The sequence below is a fragment of the Natrix helvetica genome, assembly GCF_964273705.1.
Source record: "Natrix helvetica genome assembly, chromosome: 4".
Taxonomy (NCBI): domain Eukaryota; kingdom Metazoa; phylum Chordata; class Lepidosauria; order Squamata; family Natricidae; genus Natrix; species Natrix helvetica.
Window position 1 is genome coordinate 24,977 of NC_138550.1, and position 20,154 is coordinate 45,130.

General features: G+C 45.4%; 1 long non-coding RNA gene across 1 annotated transcript; it reads left to right on the forward strand.

The window, feature by feature from the left end:
- Positions 1–247: 247 nt before the first annotated feature.
- On the forward strand, positions 248–19,679 carry LOC309391326. Its single transcript, XR_014175261.1, has 3 exons — positions 248–2,980; positions 16,952–17,030; positions 17,852–19,679. It is a non-coding gene; the product is annotated as an uncharacterized lncRNA (long non-coding RNA).
- The last annotated feature ends 475 nt before the right edge of the window (positions 19,680–20,154 follow it).

The following is a 20,154-nucleotide window of genomic DNA, read 5'->3' on the forward strand; positions in this document are numbered from 1 at the left end:
GGCAGCCGGTGGCAAGAGAGCTGTGCTCCTGCTCCACGGAGCAGATGTTCCCTCGGTGGCCCCCGGCTGCTGGGGCAAGAAGCCCAGGTGTAGGAGGCCACCTGCCCTAAAATTCCCAGCTCTGGCTCCTTTGCTGCCTCCCGGACAGTGGCCCCTGTCAGCAAGAGGGTCCAATAGGCTTCTGGGGGATTTTTACCGTTTCCTTCCTACACCTTCTCCTGTGCCAGCCTCCTCGTGCAGCATTTTCTAGTGATCTCAGCCGCTCGGAGAGAGCAACACTGAGCAAAAGGGGTTTGTTCCCAGCAACAAAAAGCAAAGCCCCCTTTTCCTTCCAGGGGATGGACGTCTGTCACACAGGCCATTCTGGGTTCACTTCTGAGCCTCTTTGAGTTGCTTACCCTAAATAATTGTAATGACCTCCTCCTAAGTAGGTAGCACTGTTCATTTAATAGTAGCATCACAAATACAAGATTTTGTTATATTTGAAGGGGTCAGTGACAAAAATACATTACAGCAGTATTCTGTTAAAAAAAAGGTAAAAAAAATGGGAGGGAAGCTGGAGCCTGAACAACATGAACCAACACCAGCCCGCAATGCTTAAGCTGCTCCTGCTATGTGGCAGATGTTGCTGCTGGAATTCAGGGAAGAAGCTCCTTGGCTTTCCTCCTCTTCTCCACCCATCCGTATTTTTGCAGCACGGCAAGGGCCACCACGAGCCGAAAGGCAGGGACAGCCTCCATCTTGGGCAGGAGTGGAGTCTCTCTCTAAATCTGTTTCATTGTTGTTCAAAAAATGCCAAGGCCACTAGATGGGGCAGTTTCTCAGCTGAAGTCAAAAGGATTTCAGGGGAAGGCGAGAAGGGCTGCTTGGAGGACTCAGAAGGGCTGGATTTCTGCCTCCAAGAGCCGCTGATTGGATCCCCTTTCTAGCCACCAGGATGCTGAGTTTTGAGCTCAGCTACAGACTTCTGGTCAGCTACCAGCTGGTCCCCAGGAGGCCCTGACTGGGATCTTGTAGCCCACCAGTCCCCATTCAGCTGACCTCTTTCTAGCCTGGAACACTCTGCAAACCTCTATAAATCCTGCGGTTCCAGCTAATCACGGTTCAGCATGTTGTGCAAACAAACCTGGTTGGGAGGACCTTGTTCTGCCTCCTTGGCCTCACCGGCTTTTCCTTTGGAAAGAAGGTCATCTCCTCCTCGGTGAAGTTTGCAGACTGCCTCCTATTCCTGGCCAGGACCTTTCCCTTACATTTTGGCGGCACAGCTTCCTCAGCCCCCATACTGCTCTTGCTTCTCCTCAAAGGTGCTTCTGGCCCAAACGGTGAGCTGTTCTCCACCACCCTCTCCCCAGCAAGGTTGGGTTTGAACTCGGCCACACAGCCTGTTTTAATAAGGACTAAAAGCTGAGTCTTCTCACCTTAAGCTGGAAACTCATTCACGGCTTCTGCAGGTCCATGGCCCCTGGAGCCCATTGCTGAGAAAGCCTGCGAGGGGGAGGGTAGCGTTTGGGCCGAAGGAAGCCAGTGCTTCCCGGCGGAAAGGGCTCGGCTGCCTTTCTCTTCCTCTCTGGAAGGGAGGTGCTGGATGCCATCCTCTCCATCTCCCAGGCAGAAGGGCAGGGCAGGGCGATCTGCTAAGCCAGCTAGTTTTGCTTCCTCTGCTGGGCGAGGACCCACAGGGATGGTCTGGAACCAAGTTCTGCCAAAGACTCCATGGTCTCCTTCACGCCATGTGCTTAACTATGTCAGGGCTGGGGCAGCATGTTGTATGAACCATGCCAGTACAGGAACAGATTTCACCCAAACTGCTATCAGGACAATTGTGAATCCACCACATTTAAATGACAACTGCAGGGCATTGTCTCAGCCCCCCTCCCTTCCTTCCAGGGGAAAAGATGACAGTGTAGCCCACTTCCTCCTGCCTGCCCCCCTTCAAGATTCACTAGCCCTGCCCTCGTGGGATGCTGGGCAGGGCTGGAGTAAGAGGGGCTGATATTCCCCACCCCAATGACAGCCCCCTCCCCCAAATCTGGCTAGGAAGGCCGAGGCACCTGCTTTTGAAAGCCTGAGACTAGGAGAATCCCTGCCCTCAAGAGAACCTGTTGGGTGGCTGCTGTCTTGCATCTTGTTTCCTCGTATACACTGATCCAATGCTATGCCAAGGCAACTGCCCATGGAGGGATGCTCAAGGATTACCCTCCAAGCAGTCTGTAGATAGGCAGCCTGTGAATGGACCAGGCGATGCATGCATGCCATGGTAGCAACCTCTTGGAGGGAAACAGTGGTGTGCCTGTTCCTTAAGAGGCCGTTGCTGGACCCCGTCATCCTGGATATCTATCAGCCGGTTTCTAACTTTGCCTTTTGGGGGGGAAAGTGCAGGGAAGGTGATTAAACAGCAGTCACAGAGGATCTCAGAGGAAGTAGGATATCTCAACCCACTTCAGTCAGGTGTCAGACGAGAACAGTCTGGAGATAAAGTTGATCACACCTGTGATCTGGGACAGGGCCAGTGCATCCATTCTTGTGCTCCTTGATCTCTCACAGTTTTTGATACCTTTGACCACAGTATTCAGGTACGGAGTTGGGAGAGCGAGGTGGTCAGATCCTTACTCGATGGTTGGTCTCCGTCAGTGTGTACAGGAGGGCAAGAGATCATGCCCATGGACCCTTATTTGTGGCGCCACACAGAGGTCAATGCCCCACAGAGGTCAAATTCTATCTACATGAATTTGCTGGGTGAGCTCCATATTTTTTATTCCCCAACTGTCTTGTAGGCAAGTTTAACCACTGAGTCCTGCCTGGTCCAGCCAGTGAGCTGCAGAGGTGCCATTGCGACTGCTGCTTGTGGTGTCCCCTTGGCCATGCCGGAGGCGTCGGTGCTGTCTTGCAAAAGGGAGCCGCTGCTTTCAGAAGGACATGGGAGGACTCGGGTTGACATTTTGAGGCTGCAGAAGTTTTACCAGTTTGGAATTCGATGAAGGTGAACTGCAAGATCTCCAATTAGTTTTACACTGCACGTCTGTCTATGATTGCCATGATTGCTAATGGAGATACTGGTTTGGCTTGACATCTGTTTTACGTAGAGTAATCTATTTTAGGTTTTTCAGCATCTGCTTTCATTTGGAGTCCATGACGCAAACTAAAACTCTCTTCAGGGCTGCTATGAATGTCACGAACTTCTCTGAAACTCCAACACCCCTTTTCCTCTTTCTGAAAGCACTGTTTTGCTGCAAAAAAGCAAATGTTATGCTTGGTAAAAGGCCTCAATCCATCAGCCCATCTTGGTTCAGATACTATGAGGGTGGGAAACAGGGAGGCTCGCCATCCCCCAAAAGAGAATTAGACAATGGAGGGGGAAAGGGCTGGCCAAAATCTACCCCTAAATTCTTCCCTTCAAATCGCATCTCTCTAAATTCCCTCTTCTGCCTCTCCCACCTGCTCCGCTGACTTTCTGCTTTAAAATCTGATACTGTAGGTATCATATTTATCTCCCACCTGTATTATTTTTACGAATAACTCATGGCATTAGATATCTCACAACATGTGCCTGCTCCTATTTCCCCCCAACAGCAACAAACCTGAGAGGAGGGTTGGGCTGCGAGAGTGACTGACCCAGCCAATCACCCATCGGGCTACAGTGGGACTAGAACTTACCATCTCCCAATCTCTAGCCTGCACCTTCATTGCTAGACCAAAGTGCTTCTCACGAGGAGGAAAGTGGTAATTTTACTACGTTTGTTGCTCCATTCTATCCTTTTCTCCAGTTCTGTCAATTTGAATGCACTTTAGAAAAATAATTTGCAGAAAGTATTACCAAGAAGTTAACCCTGTCCTAGAATCCCATGAGTTGGAAAGGGCTGAGAGCAGCCGGTGCCATGAGGCCACCAGTGCTCACTTGCAGGAGACCCTTCCCAACACTCATGAAGCCGCTTAAAGGCAGCAACTGCCTTGGGTTGCAAGCGAGAAGGGGGGGAAGCCCACCCAACTCTTTGTGGGGAGGAGGGAGCCCTTAAGACCAAATCAGTGAATGGATGGAAGGGTTTCCCCCCTCCCCTGGGCTTTTGAGGGGGACAAGGGTGACTGAACATAACACTCTTTTCAGATACAAAGTGTTTTCTACTTTATGAAATACCCGTTTGAAAAAATAATTGTTTCTTACATGTAATGTAATATAAGTGCAACATTTATTGATTTATTACATTCATAGGGTTGCCCATCTCAAAAAAATAGTACTTCTAAGCAGTATACAAAATCACTGAAACAGCAAATAAACTAAAAACAATCACTATACAATCATTATTAAAAATAAAATCATAAATATAAAATTATAAAAAATCGCTAAACATCACAATATTGTTAAATTGTTAAATTATACAAACCGCAATGCAGAGAAATTGAATATCAACCCATTGTGGAGCAATCTGATTTCCCGAGGGGGGGGGAATCCAGCCCTCCCACAAAGCCTGGAGGTCTCACCAGGGCGTGGGGGATTTCCGAAATATTAACGGATGGTGGAGCCAACTTGCCTGGGGCAAGAGGGTTCCGTAGGGTGAGTGTCGCGGCAGAGAGGACCCACGTCCTGGGACCCATCAAACGCAGGCCCCTTGCAGTGGGAACCCACGTCGTGCCTCCTCTATCAGAGCCAGAACGAAGACACGGGCATCCGCAGTTGCCAAGCGCAAAGCTAGGGCGCTTCCAGCGGTTTGCTGGGGGTGGGCGGATTGCGTGGAAGAGGCGCCAATCTGATCAACCCGTTGACAATGCCCCCACCCCACCACCGCGGCCAGTCAGTGCCCCGCCCCTCTCCTCCGCCTCTGGTCCTCCAGATGGCGTCCCTTCTCAGTGCAGCAGCCAAGCCTCCACCTTCATCCTCCCCATTACCCACTGGTATGGCTGTTGGAAATGAAGGCTTTGCTTTCATTTTGCTGGTTCTGTAGGCCACAAAATCTTAAGGTGGAAAGCAGAAGTAATCATAAACTGAACTAAATGGGGTGGGCAGCCTCCTCCACACACACAATACACACTCCCTAGCAGTTGCCTCCTCCCGGTTTCAATCAACATTCAAGCCAACGCAGGCAGGGCTAAGGGTCTCCTAGGCAGGGAGGTGACCCAAAAAGTGCTCCCTTTCCATCCACAGAAGGAGGGTGTGCATTTTCAAACCAAAAATAGGCACTAGGAACCCATCTGGTTCCACCCCAGCACCCTCCCCTAAGTAGCCTCCAAATGCATTGCCTGGCATCACAAAGAGATGTGGGGTTTCATGGAATAATTGAGAAAGAGAGAAGACATACTTTTTTAAAGCAAAGTTATAACCAGAAGCCAACACAGGTTTGTGGAAAACAGATCATGCCAAACAAATCTTTACTTTAATTGGATTTGTTAAGCGCTCCCTCTCCCCTAAGGGACTCGGGGCGGTGTACAGACAGAATAAAAACATTATTAAAAACATTATATACAGCAAATTACAAAGCCCCATAAAAACAAATTAAACATAAGTCTGTACAATAATACCTAGATTACTTAATGATTAAAACTAAACTAAAATACCCCAATTTAAAATAACCAGTCAGGAAGATCAAGGGATTAGATCATGATTGCGATTGAGTCAGGCCAGCTAATTGGAACAGGTGGGTCTTGAGTTCCTTACGGAAGGAGCGGAGGTCAGTAATGATTCTAATGTCAGGGGGAGGTCGTTCCAGAGGGTCGGGCCCGTCACAGAGAAGGCCCTACTCCTGGGCATCGCCCGCTGGCATTGTTTGGCGGACAGCACCCGGAGGAGTCCCTCTTATTACATTTTTTGAGAAAGTGACTAAATTAGTGGACCAGTGAAACACGGGGACAAAATATATTTAGATTTCAGTATGACATTTATCAAAGTAGGACACAGCCTTCTTGGTAGACTAAAAAAATGTGGGTTTGATAGCATCACCATCAGATGGATTTGTAACTGGTAAATTTAACATATAGACCTCAATGGAGCTACATCTACATGGAAGACAATAAGCAGCTTCTGTCTTATGCTCAGTACTCTTAAACATCTTCATACATGATTTTGATGTGTATAGGAATAAAGGGAAACTCATTAAATTTGCAGGTGACACCAGCCTGCCAGGAATAGCCAACACACCCCACAAAATAGGCTCAAGATACAAATGGATCTCGACATACTTGAACAGTGGGCTCTATATCTAACAAAATGAAATTCAGTGTAGAGAAAAATAAGGTTTTACACTTAGGCAAGAAAATCAAATGTACATGTACAGGTTAGGTGAAACCTGGCTTAATTCTGATAGCAGTAATTCTGAGAGGAATCTTGGGAGTCCTAGTGGACAATCGCTTAATTATGAGCCAGCAGTTTGCAGCAGCAAGCAAAAAAGCCAGATTGCATCACCAGAGGGATGAAATCAAGTTCACAAGAAGTGTTAATACCGCTTTATAACGCCTTAGTAAGACCACACTTAGAATACTGCATCTATTTTTGGTCACCATATTATAAAAAGATGTAGAGGCTCTGGAAAGAGTGCAGAAAAGACAACAAACATGATTAAGGGAGTGGATGCTAAAACATATGAAGAATAGTTGCAGGAATTGGGCTTGTCTAGCCTAGTGAAAAGAAGAACTAAGGGTGACATGATAGCAATCTTCCAATATTTGAGGGGCTGCCACAAAGAAGAGTAGGTGAACCTATTTTCCAAAGCACCAGAAGGCAAGACAAGAAACAACAGATGAAAACTAATCAAAGAGAGAACCAACCTAAAACTAAGAAGATTTCCTAACAGTGAGAACTATTGCCTCTAGAAGTTGTGGGTGCTCCTTCACTGGAGGCTTTTAAGAAGAGGCTGGACAGCCACTTGTCTGGAATGGTATAGGGTCTATTGCTTGTCCAGAGGGTTGGACTAAAAGACTTCCAAGGTCCCTTCCAACGCTGTTATTCTATATTGGTTCCTGCCAAGCAATGTATTCTGTCTTAAATGCTCACATACCAACTATGTAATATGTTCTATAATTTGTGTTATATCAACATCAAACTGATTGGTCTGCAGTTACCAGATCTTCTAATCTAATAGTTGTTCTTGTGTAATTCATTGTCGTTATATCTATCCCTTATGACTTCTCAAAGATGATATTTACGATTTCTTTCCAGATTCTCAAGTTAATTCTCCTGGAGACTTAATCTCATTGTGGTAGCCACATGTTTTCCAAGAACCAGTAATGTGAACATACTATGCTTGAACAAATAAGCATGCAAAATAATTAGTTTTGAATGATCAGCTGGGCTCAAGTGCATCCACAACCCTCAGTGGGTCTGTTTTGCGTTGTGTCAGCTGAAGGAGGCACCACAAAGGGACTGGTCCTGAATGCAGTGGCCCAAGCATGATGGGCACGTCTCTGCTTCATGAGCTGAACTAGTTGCCAGGTTTTTTCCTGGGTGGAATTCAAGGTGCTGGTCACTATCTATCAAATCCTACATGATGCGGGGCCTGGTTTCTCAAGGAACACACTCTCCCACAGTATCTGCCCAGCTGGTTTGACCTGGCAGGGTTGATGCGATCCAGGCTCTGCGGATTAAACAAGGACCCTGGAAGTGCCCTTTCTTTGCTGCAGTGCCTGCCCCCTGAAATGAGGCTGCCCCAGGCTCACATGACTCCCACTGACTGGCTGACTGGCATTTTCAAGGGCCCTGAAGATCTGACTCTTGGCCCAGGCCTCTGGCAAGCGTGTCTGACTGTTCTTTATTCCTTTTCCTCCCTCCCTTCTTCTGCCATTGCTGTTCTCTTGTCTTGTGGTGCGCTTGTGTTTTAGTTCTGATCGTTTTTAAACATCTTTAACCATTATAAACCATCCAGAGTCATTGGGAGTCAGGTAGCCTATAAATGTATTCCCATCATAGAGCTTTTGATCCTTTGGCTAATTGTGCCCCTTTCTGGAACCACTGAAGATGCCTTTGCCTTGACAGATTCTGTCCTATCTAGTTGCTGTCAGTTCTTAGCAGTTGCAAACAGAAAGATTATCCAACACAGTCTGTTCCTGATCTGATCCTTCGGGTCTTTTGTCTCACACACACACACATACGTGCCTTCCTCCTATCCAAGGGGCTCATCCAAGGCTATCTGCTCCTCCTGCCCATCACAGATGGCCTTGAACCCCCCCCCCCAAAGGCTTGCTATAGCCATGTCCCAGTTGCATCCTGCAAGTGCTTCACCGGCCTCTGAACAGAGCTGGCCCTCAACTGCCAGGGGATGCCCAGTGGCAGAAGGGTCAGCCTGGGGCAGAGGAGGTGCGACTAAGAATGAACGGGCCCAGTGGGCCCAGATGGTTGCACCAGGAGCATCAGAGGAGATCCCTCTGATGAGGCTGAGGGGCCTTCAAGGATGAGTGGGGAGGGGCCCCTCCAGCTCAGCTGGCAACAGTCCCTGGAGTGGAGGCAGCTCCCTCTCAGTGCTGACATCATGTATCAGCACAATGTTTTGATTAAAATATTAGCACGAGAATATCTCCGTCAAGCACACTATCTGGCAGCTGCCCAGCCATCAGGGTGAGCCAGTCGGTGATTCCCAGTGAACAGCAAGCTTGTAAAGGGCTTTTGTGCAGAATGTCAAGGAGATAAACTGTGTGTGTGAACCTTTTTAATGAAACCAGGCCACTTTGTTTTAGTGTGTGGGGCTGCCGCTTTCAGTCGCCATAGCTACAGGGTGAGCCTGGAAAACCAGCAAGAGGACACTTGGAAGACTAGGCCCCCTCCCCAAACTTGGCCACTCTGCCGGCCACCTCCTAGAACTTCCTGGGCCTCCATTTCTTGCAACCATGCCAGCTACAAATTATAGCCTGCTTCTCTTTACCCTTCTGAATATAAAGGAAGAAGCAGCCATGTTGGTGTCCTTGAACTGCATTCAGAAGTTGCAGCCATTCCAGAGCGCAGAAGTGGAGGCTGCATTGGGCTCCCCCGTTGTGCTCCTGTAGTGCTGCTGCCTTGCAAGTTGCACTGGTTCACAGGGCACTTTAAGAAGGTGCTAGTTACCCCCCCCCCCATTTATTTCTTCATTTTGGGTGCCTTCGAGTCAGCCTGAACTAGTTTTCTTGGTAAGATTTTGGAAGAGGTTTGCCATAGCCACTTCTTTCTAGGGCTGAAGGAGAGATGCCAAGGTCAACCAGCTGGCTGCGTGCCCAAGACGGAAGTAGAACTCACTGTCTCCCGGTTTCTAGTCTGGTAAGTTGTCCCCTGTAGGGTTAGGCTATTCGTAGAAAAGCAAGTCTCGGATTGACTCTGCTCACCCCACCAGTTCTGGCAGGGAGGGCTGCTCTGAGTTCCCTCCCCATGAAACAATGGCATTTTGCTGAATTCGGGAGTTGCACCTTATCTATTGCAACACCTGCCCTGTATCCCCAAAAATGTGAATGGCCCCACCGGTTAGTCTTCCTTAAGGCACTGAAGACATGGCAGTTCCCCCAGGCCTTTTGGCTGGGATGTTAACAAGCTCCGCAACTGGTTTTGTGCTAAATTGGGATTGTTTGTTGACCCAGGACCTTGATTTAAGTGGATGACTAATTGATTATTTTATTGTTCTTTGGATTTAACTTTTTATATGCCACCAGAATCATTGCTGTGAGATGGTGGCCATTTAAATTGTTTAAATAAATATATGTTGAAAACATGCCACCTCTAAGGTCATCAGATACTGTTTTTAAAACATGGAACCTGTGGCTTCTGCCTCAGTGTAAATCCTCTGCCTTGGGCTGGTGCAAACGGATATAGCAGAGGACAACAACAGTGGAAGAACTTGCCAATCAAAGTGAGTTCTGAAGGAGTAAAATAAACTGAAAACGAATTAAAGTATGTCCTGGCTGTTCTTCTTTAAAGGAGATATAAAACGCTTAAGGTATGAAAGGACCAGATTAAGTTTGAAAATACAATAGCAATAGCACTTATATACCACTTAACAGTGCTTTACAGTCCTCTCTAAGTGGTTTCACAGAGTCAGCATATTGCCCCCAACAATCTGGATCCTCATTTTACTGACCTTGGAAGGATGGAAGGATGAGTCAAACTTGAGCCTGGTGAGATTTGAACTGCTGAATTGCAGGCAGTTGGCAGTTAGCAGAAGTAGCCTGCAGTACGACATTCTAACCACTGTGCCACCACATCCTGAAGACACAGTAATTCATGACAGAGGATCAGACTGGTTAGATATTTGATCCTGGGTTTTGTTTTCTCCATTTTCTCTATATTTTCTGAAAATAAGTGTGATTTGTCTCTTTTTGCTACATGGAGGGCAAATTCAAGAGCATCACATGTTTGTTGTCTTCTTTGTAGGGTGCTGGTGCCACTGCGCAGCTGGGCCCATGGTCAAGGCATGGACATTTCAGCCACCTCTTTCAGGAGTCTTCTGGATCTCAGCAACTGCTAATCTTGCTCCCCTCACCTGTCTTCCTCCTGCCAACCCCAGCCTGGGAGAGAGACTGGCCTCTATGAGGAGACTTCCATGCTTGGCTGATGCCTATTCATGGATGTTTGGGGTGGGTTTCTCAGTCGTCCAGGTCATAATTGTCCCAAAAGTGCTTTTTCAAGTGGCAGCTCAGCTTCGTTGTTTTTCTTTGAAGATATTTTGCTTCTCATCCTAAGGCAGAAGCTTGTCCACCCCAAGGATAAAACACCCAACACAAACTGAGCAACATGGTGTATGCAGTACAATTCAGTGAGCCATGTGCAGAATGGCTTTGGGGAAACAAAGCAGACACTTCATAAATGTGTGGCACAATATAGGAGAACAAACCCATCAGGACAATCCATCTGCATTTAAAAGACCAAGGCCACTCTTTTGAAGACAGCAAAGTCCACATTCTGGACCGAGAGGAATGCTGGTTTGAAAGAGGGGTCAAAGAAGCCATCTATGTCAAAACTGAACAGCCCTCTCTCAACAGAGAGGGAGGGATACAATATCACCTATCTCCAGTCTATAACACAGTCCTTTCAACAGTTCCAAGAAGGCTTCACACCCATTTGCACCACGCAGGTGATCCTAAGGACACAGATAAACCTCCAGGTAGCCTCAATGACTCTCTAAAAGGATACAAATGACCAGCTGTCTTCAAGGAATATAAATCCTTCCATTCCCCACCATCCTGTCAGAGCTGAAGAAGCTTCCTGAATGAGAAGAGAAATGTCTTCAAAGGAAAACAAGAAACTCCAGTTGCCTCTTGAAAAAGCACCTTTGGGATAAAATAGGGCAAAATTCACTTAGCAACAGAAATTTTGGGCTCAACTGTGGTCACAAGTGAAGGACTACCTGAATGCCCACAGAATTTTGCTAGTCCACTAATTTAGCCACTTTGTCAAAGAATGCAGAAAGATTTGTTTTGCATGATCTGTTTTTGACAAACCTGTGTTGGTTTCTAGTAATAGCTTTGCTTGCTTTAAGGTGTTTGCAGATCCGTTGCTTAATTATCATTTCCAGGATCTTCCCAGATACTGATGTGTGGCATTGGATGATCCTAAACGTTATTTTCAGGTCTTTTAAAATATAAGACTCTGGTATCACTATGTTCTATTGCTTGTGTTTAGGTTATGTTGAATTCTAGTATGACATGGTCACTCTCACCCAAGGTTCTCGCAGTTTCAACTCCCTCTTCTTCTCTGTTTGTAAGTATTAAGTCCAGTATGGCTGTCCCTCTAGTTCCCTCTTCTACCTTTTAAACAACGAAGTTGTCAGCTAGGTTGGGAACCTATTGGATTTCTTACTTGGTGCAGAATTACTTTTCCAATTGATATTAAGGTAATTGAAGTCCCCCATTACTATTGTAGTGTGTTTCCTACATATGTTTGTTAGTTGGTTGGCAAAAAGGATATCTATTTTTTCTGCTTAGTTGGGTGGCCTATAGTATACACCTATGGCCGTGTCATTCTTTTTTTCTTTTATGTTGGCCCATGTGCAACCTGGCAGTGATCATCTTCTCATGCTGGCTGTTCTTGTCCGTTCCTCTAAGGTACCTGGGATGTTGATTAATCTCCAACTTTTCAAAATCTGCCCATTGACATACTTTAGCATACCAGCTTGAGGCTGGAATCTCTTTCAGAATTCAAAGATTTGGGGATACTTTCTTTGTTTTTCTATCTCTTTTTTCATTTTGAGGTTTTTACAAATGTTCTTGTATTACTGTTTCTTGCTCTTCTAATAATTCTCTGAAATTCCTTCCTGAGGTCTTTGCCTTTCTTGCCTTTGGTTTTTCTTCCATTCTTGGACATTTTCACAGTTTGTTTGGATGCTCAGTTTGCTTTCTCCTGTTATTCATCTTTCTTTTCCTAGCTGAAAGAAACAAAAAATATGAATAACGAGAGAAAGCAAAACTGAAAAAGATGAGACAGCTTCTTCTTTTTTTAAAACAAACAAGAACAAACAAAAACGTAAAACACATACGGTACATCCTTCTTCCATTTCATATAGCGTGTCGTTTGGTTACAAGATTTTGTGCGTCCTTTCCATGGTCACCACTTGCAATTATATATCAAGTCACAAATTGTTCATTTGGTAAACATAGATACATTATTGTTATGTGCCAATTTTTCAACTATAATTATTATTCCTTAATTTTAAACAAGGTATTCTAAATATTGAATCCATACATACATTATTTTGCATAATAATTCAACTCCAATTATTATTCCTACATTTTAAACAGAATATTCTATATATTAAAATCATACATCCATTACATTGTTCTAATCTGTTTAACAATGATAAACCCTTATAGTATTGCATGTATCATTCTATTATTCTTAAAATATAAAAAGTTCTCCCACTTCTCCCATTACCATGATTTTTTTATCTAACTATTGATAAAACAAATCCTAAACCTTGTAAAATTGTTCATCTTCTTGTTCTCTAATTTCAAATGTCAATTTATTCATTTCCGCACATTCCATAATTTTTTGAATAATTTCCTCCTGCGTTGGTAATTTCTCATTTTTCCATTTTTTTTGCAAATACAATTCTAGCTGCTGTTAAAACATTTACAATCAAATATTTCAAATCTCTATTATATATTTCTGGTATAATTCCCAATAAAAAAATCTCTGGTTTTAAGTCTATATGTTTTTGTGTCATTTTCTCCAACCAGGTGTGACTTTTAGTCCCATATCTTTTAGCTTCTGTGCAAGTCCACCACATATGGTAATATGAACCCGGTATCTGATGACATTTCCAACACTTTTCTGATTTATTCTTGAACATTCTTGCTATTCTTGTCAGGAGTAGATGCCACCTGTAAAACATCCTATACAAATTTTCTTTATATGCTGTTAACATTGTAATTTTATAATTTTGAGATCACAATTTCTGCCACATCTCTAATTCAAACCCAAAATTTCCCCCCCAAGCTGTCATAGTTTCTTTAAATATTCTTCTTCTAACTTAACCTCTAGTAAGTGTCCATAAAGTTTTTAAGTTAATTTTTCATCAGTACCCATCAAAATTTTATCTAACTCAAGTCATTTTATCATAAAAATCTTCCTCTTTACGATCCTTGTCATATCTAGATTGTATTTGCACATATGAAAACCAGTTCATCTTTATATCTTTCTTTTCCAGTTCTTACATAAATTTAAGTTCACCCTCTGCATTCAATATTTCACCACATCTAACTGTTTGTTCCTTTTTGTATATTATTGCGTATGAAAAGGCTTCAATAGTTGATAACCAGACTGGAATTTTTAAATAATATTGTCTTTTAATCTTCTCCCAATTTAGTAGCAAGGCCTTCTGTAGGTAATGTCTTCTAAAATACCCCTGTGTTTTAGTTCCCTTGTACCATAAAAAGGCATGCCATCCCAACAATAGATCATGTCCTTCAAGGGTCAATAGTCTGGTATTCCTTAGTGTTATCCACTCTTTAACCCACATCAAACTTGCTGCCTGGTGATATAGTTCCCAATTGGGCAGGCCCAATCCTCCTCTTATTCTTGCATCTTGTAACAGTTTTAGTTTTATTCTTGCATTTCCCCCCTGCCATATGTACTTCAACACTATTTTATTTAAGTCATCAAAATATTCCTTCCTTAGTCTAATTGGAATCGTCTGAAACAGATATAAAAGTCTAGGTAAAATGTTCATTTTAATTGTAGATATTCTCCCTATCATCGAAAGTTGTAGATTTTCCCATTTCTTCAGACCCATCGCGATCTGTTGTTTGAGTTTATTATGGTTGTTGTCTTTAAGAGCGCTACATCTTGCTGTTAAATATATCCCCAAATATTTAACCTTGTTCGTGACTTGCATATCCAAGGTTTCCGCCAACTCTTCTTTTTGTCTTGTTGACATATTCTTTGTCAAAATCTTCGTTTTGTTGTTATTTATTTTTAATCCTGCTACTTTTCCATATTCTTCTATTCTTTCTATCAATTTAGGTGCTGTTTCTAATGGGTCCTCTAGGATGAAGACCAAGTCATCTGCGAATGCTTGTAGCTTGCATTCTCCCTTTTTGATTTTCATTCCCTTTATTTCTTTTCTTTCTCTGACATTTCTATGTAAGACTTCTAACGTTAAGACAAAAAGTAATGGTGATAGTGGACAGCCTTGTCTTGTCCCTTTCTTTATTTCAATAGGCTTTGTCAAATCTCCATTTATCATTATCTTAGCTATTTGTTTATAATATATAGTTTGTATGGCTTGAGTAAATTTATCACCAAAGCCCATCTGTTCCAGTTGTAACAGCATAAAGTGCCAATTAACGTTGTCAAATGCCTTCTGAGCATCCAAAAACCTCAATGCCAATTGTGACAGCTTCTTCTTTAAGCTCATTCCACCAATTCAAGACTTCCAAGCAAATCCTGATGTTCTTGTAGAGTATATGGCGGTTATTGCTCAGGACCATCTTATGGAAAGGGACCAATTTTCCTTTTCCCCTTTGCTAAATTTGAAATGTGAACAGTTCATGATCAGCTCCACAGGCAGCTCCCTCGTCTAATTACAGTATTTTTTGGAGTATTATAAGATGCATCTTTTTCCCCAAAAAAAGAGGGTGAAAATTTGGGTGCGTCTTATACACCAAATGTAGCCCTGCCCACCCACCGGATCTCACCCTTTGGCCTCTGCCTCCCAGCAATTTACCCCCTTGCAGCAAACGGGAAAATTTGGCTTGCGGAGGTGGCAATAGCCTATGGCAATCCCTGCAGCCTGAAACAGCTGATCATCGGGAGGCCGTGCTGAAACTGAAATTGAAAGTGAAACGGGCTGTTTGCTGTTAGGGGCAAATTGCTGGGAGGCAGAGGCAGATTTTTTTTTCTTCTAATCAGGCTAAACTGAAACAACCGTTTGCTGTAAGGAGGTAAGTCAATAACTATAAATGCCCTTAGAATGTTCAAATTATTAGACTTATTTTTAAAAGACTGCTTTATTATTGTTCTAGACAACTTAACAAAATGAAGCTTTTTAAAATGCTTGATCTGAAGAGGCCCAGTGCTATTGTATCTTTTTTAAATAGCAGAGAATAACGTATACTTCCAGGAAGCCACATCAATTTTAACAGCATCTGTACAAGTATAGTCTGAAATGTAACACCACAAATAGTGTATATTGTCTGTACTGTTTGATGTTTGCTGCAAGGAGGAAAATTGCTGGGAGGCAGAGGCAGATTTCACCCCCCCCCCCGTTTTCCTCCCCCAAAGCTAGGTGCGCCTTATACTTCAGAGCATCTTATATTCCGAAAAATACAGTACTACTACTACTACTACTACTACTACTACTACTACTACTACTACTACTACTACTAAGAATACTGTGGAATCCTTGATTCTCTCTTGAGTTTGGTGGTTTTCTCGCAAGCATTTCATTACCAAACTAGGTAATGAAATGTCTGTTCTGCACTTAAGTTGTTATCTAGTTTGATAATGAAACGTCTGCAAGAAAGCCACTTAAGCTGTCTCACCAAGCTGAGAGAACACCAAGAACTCCACAGTCCATCCCCGAACTACAAATATTCTCTTCTAACAATATTTCTTCTTCATTGGTTAGCCCTGAGGCCATAATCAAAATACAATAACAAGGCCATCAATAAGAAAATAGAGTAAAAGTTAGAACTAAAAAAAAAAATACAGATACCCGTTGCTTTAACAATAGTAATTTGGACTGGAATTTCCATCACTAAACGATGCCATTTTAAAGCACATCATCATCGTTTTCAGGCCGGCTGGGGGAGAGTTACCAGAGCACTTCCCCTGCCGGCTCCTCCAATGACTTTGCTTGGAGGAAGTGGCAGGGAAGGTCGCACAGGGAGATCATAGGACAGTGGGGTGCTCTAAGGGTTGTCGGTGCGAACCAGTTGCCAAGATTGTGATCACACGATCATGGGGGCGTTGCAATGAGTGAAACTCTGAGGACCAGTCATAAGTACCACTCATTCAGCTTCGTAATTTCAAATGGTTGTTGAACAAATAGCGAGTACAACATATTTATACTGCACATATCACCACTATAATTGATCCCAATCAGTTTTCAGTTGTACTTTTCTATTCAGATAAAAGCCCGTGTGGTATGTAATACCTGGGTTCTTCCGCCCACAAATAAAAGATGTTGTTCGAATGAATGGATCCCAATGGGCCTTTTGTCTAATGTGTAGTTCAAGCTATTGATCTCCCTTTTTACTATAATTGGCATTCAACAATCTCTTCCTCCTCTCTCCACAGACACAGGCACCGTCCCCATGAGGGTTCCTCTGAGCGATCCCTTTGGCATTCCAGTCCCCAAACATAACCAGCACCTTTTGCTTGCGTTTTCTCAGCTTCCGATTGGACCTGGTCATCTCTTATTCCGCAGCCCTGGCCATAATGTGGATCATTGCCATATTGAAGGGTTGCCTAAAAAAACTAATTGATAATATTTGGTTGCTCTTTGCATTGAGCCCAAGAGATGCTCTTAACCTTCTGAACCATGAAAGCAAAGCCGTCCCTTCTGTTTTTCAGGCCCCGAGGTACAGATGGTGGGATCCTCTGACTGAAAGCATCCCAGACAACTCCCATTCAATCCACTCCTGCCTTCAAGGTTCGTTTGTGGTCCTTACTTCTTTCACTGGGCTGAGCTTTCTCCTGTTGGTGTTTCTTACCTTCTCTCACCCCCCCCCCCCCGTATTTCCACCTTTACAGCTTCCGTGTTTCCTGCCTGACAACATCAGCATCTCGATGTTGCAAAGACTTTAACTGTGCCAAAAACACATTTAATACTCTCAAAGATCCTCAACTCTTCCTCCGTAGCAGGTTGAGTGCCATCCCACATATGGGACCATCACCCGCCACTGTCAATCATTTTGTCTTTCCCATCCAGGCGGTTTTCTTGGTAATATACAGGTGTGGTTTAGCATTGTCTTTTCCTCACAATATCAATGGCTCCTTTTGCCAAAGAAGTCCTCTGTCCACAGCATCAGCCTCCATCCCTGCTGCCCCTTATACTGGGGCAGCTGCAGTGACCTTCACACAATGGGTGACATTGCTGCTGTGGGGGCTTATTGGCATCCACTCCCAATGTTCTTCACTCATTCCCCCCCCCCAGGAATGCAGAACTCTCTCCACCCCCTCTCCCCACTGCTGATGATAAGCTTAGTTATCTAAGTTTTATTCCAGTACATTGTATTTGCCCAGGTACATAAAGACAAGAGGAATGGGCTTTTTCTACTGGCATGCAGGAAAACAGTCACTATTATGACTACCATTAACATTTAAACAGCGTATACGTCTACCTGCTGCAACTCTGGATGGCTAGCACTAATAAAGTAACAGAACAGAACTGAAATCCCAAACGAGAAACAATTACAGTAACAATCCACCTATAGTGTGCCAGAGGTCTAAACAGATCCCTTTATCCGACAGAAAGATAGACATGAAACAGCCAGCGAGGGGTCCCCAGCAGCCCCAGAGTTGTGGAAAAGGCCCTTAACACCTCAAAGGTGGCCAAGAGGATTGGGGCATCTCCAGAGTCCACAGCAGGGACTGACGCCCCTCTCACCCGAGGACTGGACTGGAAAGGCCTCTCGGTTCCAAGGGCAAAGGAGGACCCGCTCCAGGATGGAACTGCAGCAACGACACCGAGAGCGGGGCCCACAGAACAGCCAGCAGCCCTTCTACATCTCTTACTCCTGGAAGGCCACCCTGGACTCAGAAGGTCCTTACCCCGGACAGTTGCTGGACAGGTCAGGGTGGCTGCAATCTCAGTGTTCTTCCTTGGAAGGATCAGCCTGATTCTGTGTTTTCTGCCCTCAGGAAGGGAGGGGGTGGCATCAGTCCCATGCCCACTCCCCTCCCCAGCCACACCCAGGCTGGAAAGGCAGCAGCAGAAACCATGGCCCTGGGACCTTCGCCCTTGCCCCCCTATGCACAAAGCTCCTTTCCTTGGCTGAAAAGCTGCGATCGTGGCACCCTGGCCAAACCCTGGGGTCCCCAGGCCCACCTTTTGGCTCTGCTTTCTCAATCCATCCAGGTGTGGTGTTTTTTCCCTCCATCTGTTTCTGAGAGGCTGCCTGGAGGAGTCCCTGCTGACTTTCTGGCAAGGTTGTCCAGAAGTGGCTTATCATGGTCTCCTTCCTAGGGATGAGAGAAAGGGACTGGCCCAGCATCACCCAACTGCTCTCCTGGCCAGTGGGACTAGAACTCACAGTCCCCCAGTTTCTAGCCCGGTGCCTTCCAGTACTAGACCAAACCGGCTTTCAAAGGGGCATTTTAGAGGAGTACCCTATTTTCTTTGGATTCCTGACCGAATCTACCCATTGGCCATTGGCTTTTAGGGGTGCTGCAACACTAGCTTGGCTTTTTCACCTCTTTCCCACCACCATGGTCCTTCTCCCAGCCACCCATTCAGGGCATGTGGGAATCACCTTCCCCCCTTTTGGATATTTCCTCCAGGGGGTGGTGGGGGTGGGGAGAGCCTGGGAGCTCTTGATGGGTGACATCTCTGCTTCACCTAGCTGTGAAGAGAGGAACAAGCGAGTGTATGTGTGTAAGGAAACTCCACCTCACCCAAGGGGTATCTTTGTTTCCTTACTCTGGGAAAGAGAAATGAAACATCTCCTGGACCCCCAGCAAGAGACTGTCACTGGAGTTGCTGCCAGGGACCCCACAGAGGCACAGAGGGGGCAACAGGTCCCTCTCACAATCCTAACCAAGTGGGGAGGGGGGCACTTTCCCTTTGCTTCAAGGCCTGTTTGGAGTTTTGTACTGCACAAAGGGCAGCTTGTTGTTGCTATTGTTAGACGTACATCCTGCCCTTACTTTGTACAACTCTGTGCAGCATGGATAATCCTCTCATTTCCTATCTTCCCCACAACCAACCCCACCCACTCCCACACTGAGAGGTGTATTGGGCTGAGAAGGATTGGGCCAAGGTCACTCAGCCACTTGGCTGGAGGACCCTTGAGTATTCATCAGGAAGCACCTCCCAGCACAGGGCCCCAGGGTGGGTTGGGGCTGAAATCCAACTCATCTCCTGGCGAGGCCATATGGGTATGGGCACTGGCTCCACTCTCTGCCTTCTGGAGATGCCTTAGCTTAGCCATTTCCACTTCCCAGCCAGGGTCCAACCTAGGAGTTTCTGGTTGTCTCCCAGCCAAGCACCAATCAAGGATTACAGGTTTCCCTAAACCAGGGTTTCCCTGAGCCGTGGGTGGCAATCCATCCGCTGAGGGGCTGCCCAAGTAGCGGGCAGGACATCTGGCCAGAAGGACAGAAGAGCCTTCAGAGAGCCGCAGAGGAGAGCAGCTATAGGGAGCCTCGGAGGGGCAGTCAGACTCGCATGAAGCCTTCCCACAAGCTCAACTTGGTTGCAGGGGAAGCTCCGTTGACCGCGCAGGGAGGCTGTCTTAGGAGAGAGCAGGATACCTCCCACCCACCTAACCCTCCCAGAGGAGAAAGGGGCAGGTCTTCCCGGGCTCAGTGAGGGGACTCACTAGCAGCCGCCAGCTCCCCCCCCCCCTCTCGGGTTGTTTTGAATCTCTGGGCTGAAGCGCAAGATGTGGTTGTGTGCTGACTGGGGAGAGGGCAGAGGGACGGAAGGGGTGCTGGGCTTGGTTGTTCGAACTGATGGGTGGCTGCTAACATCCAGTGCGATGAAAAAGAAGGAAATAAGTAACACCTGGAGGCGAAATCTTCCCCTCGAAAAACAGGCAGGAGGAATTGCCAGT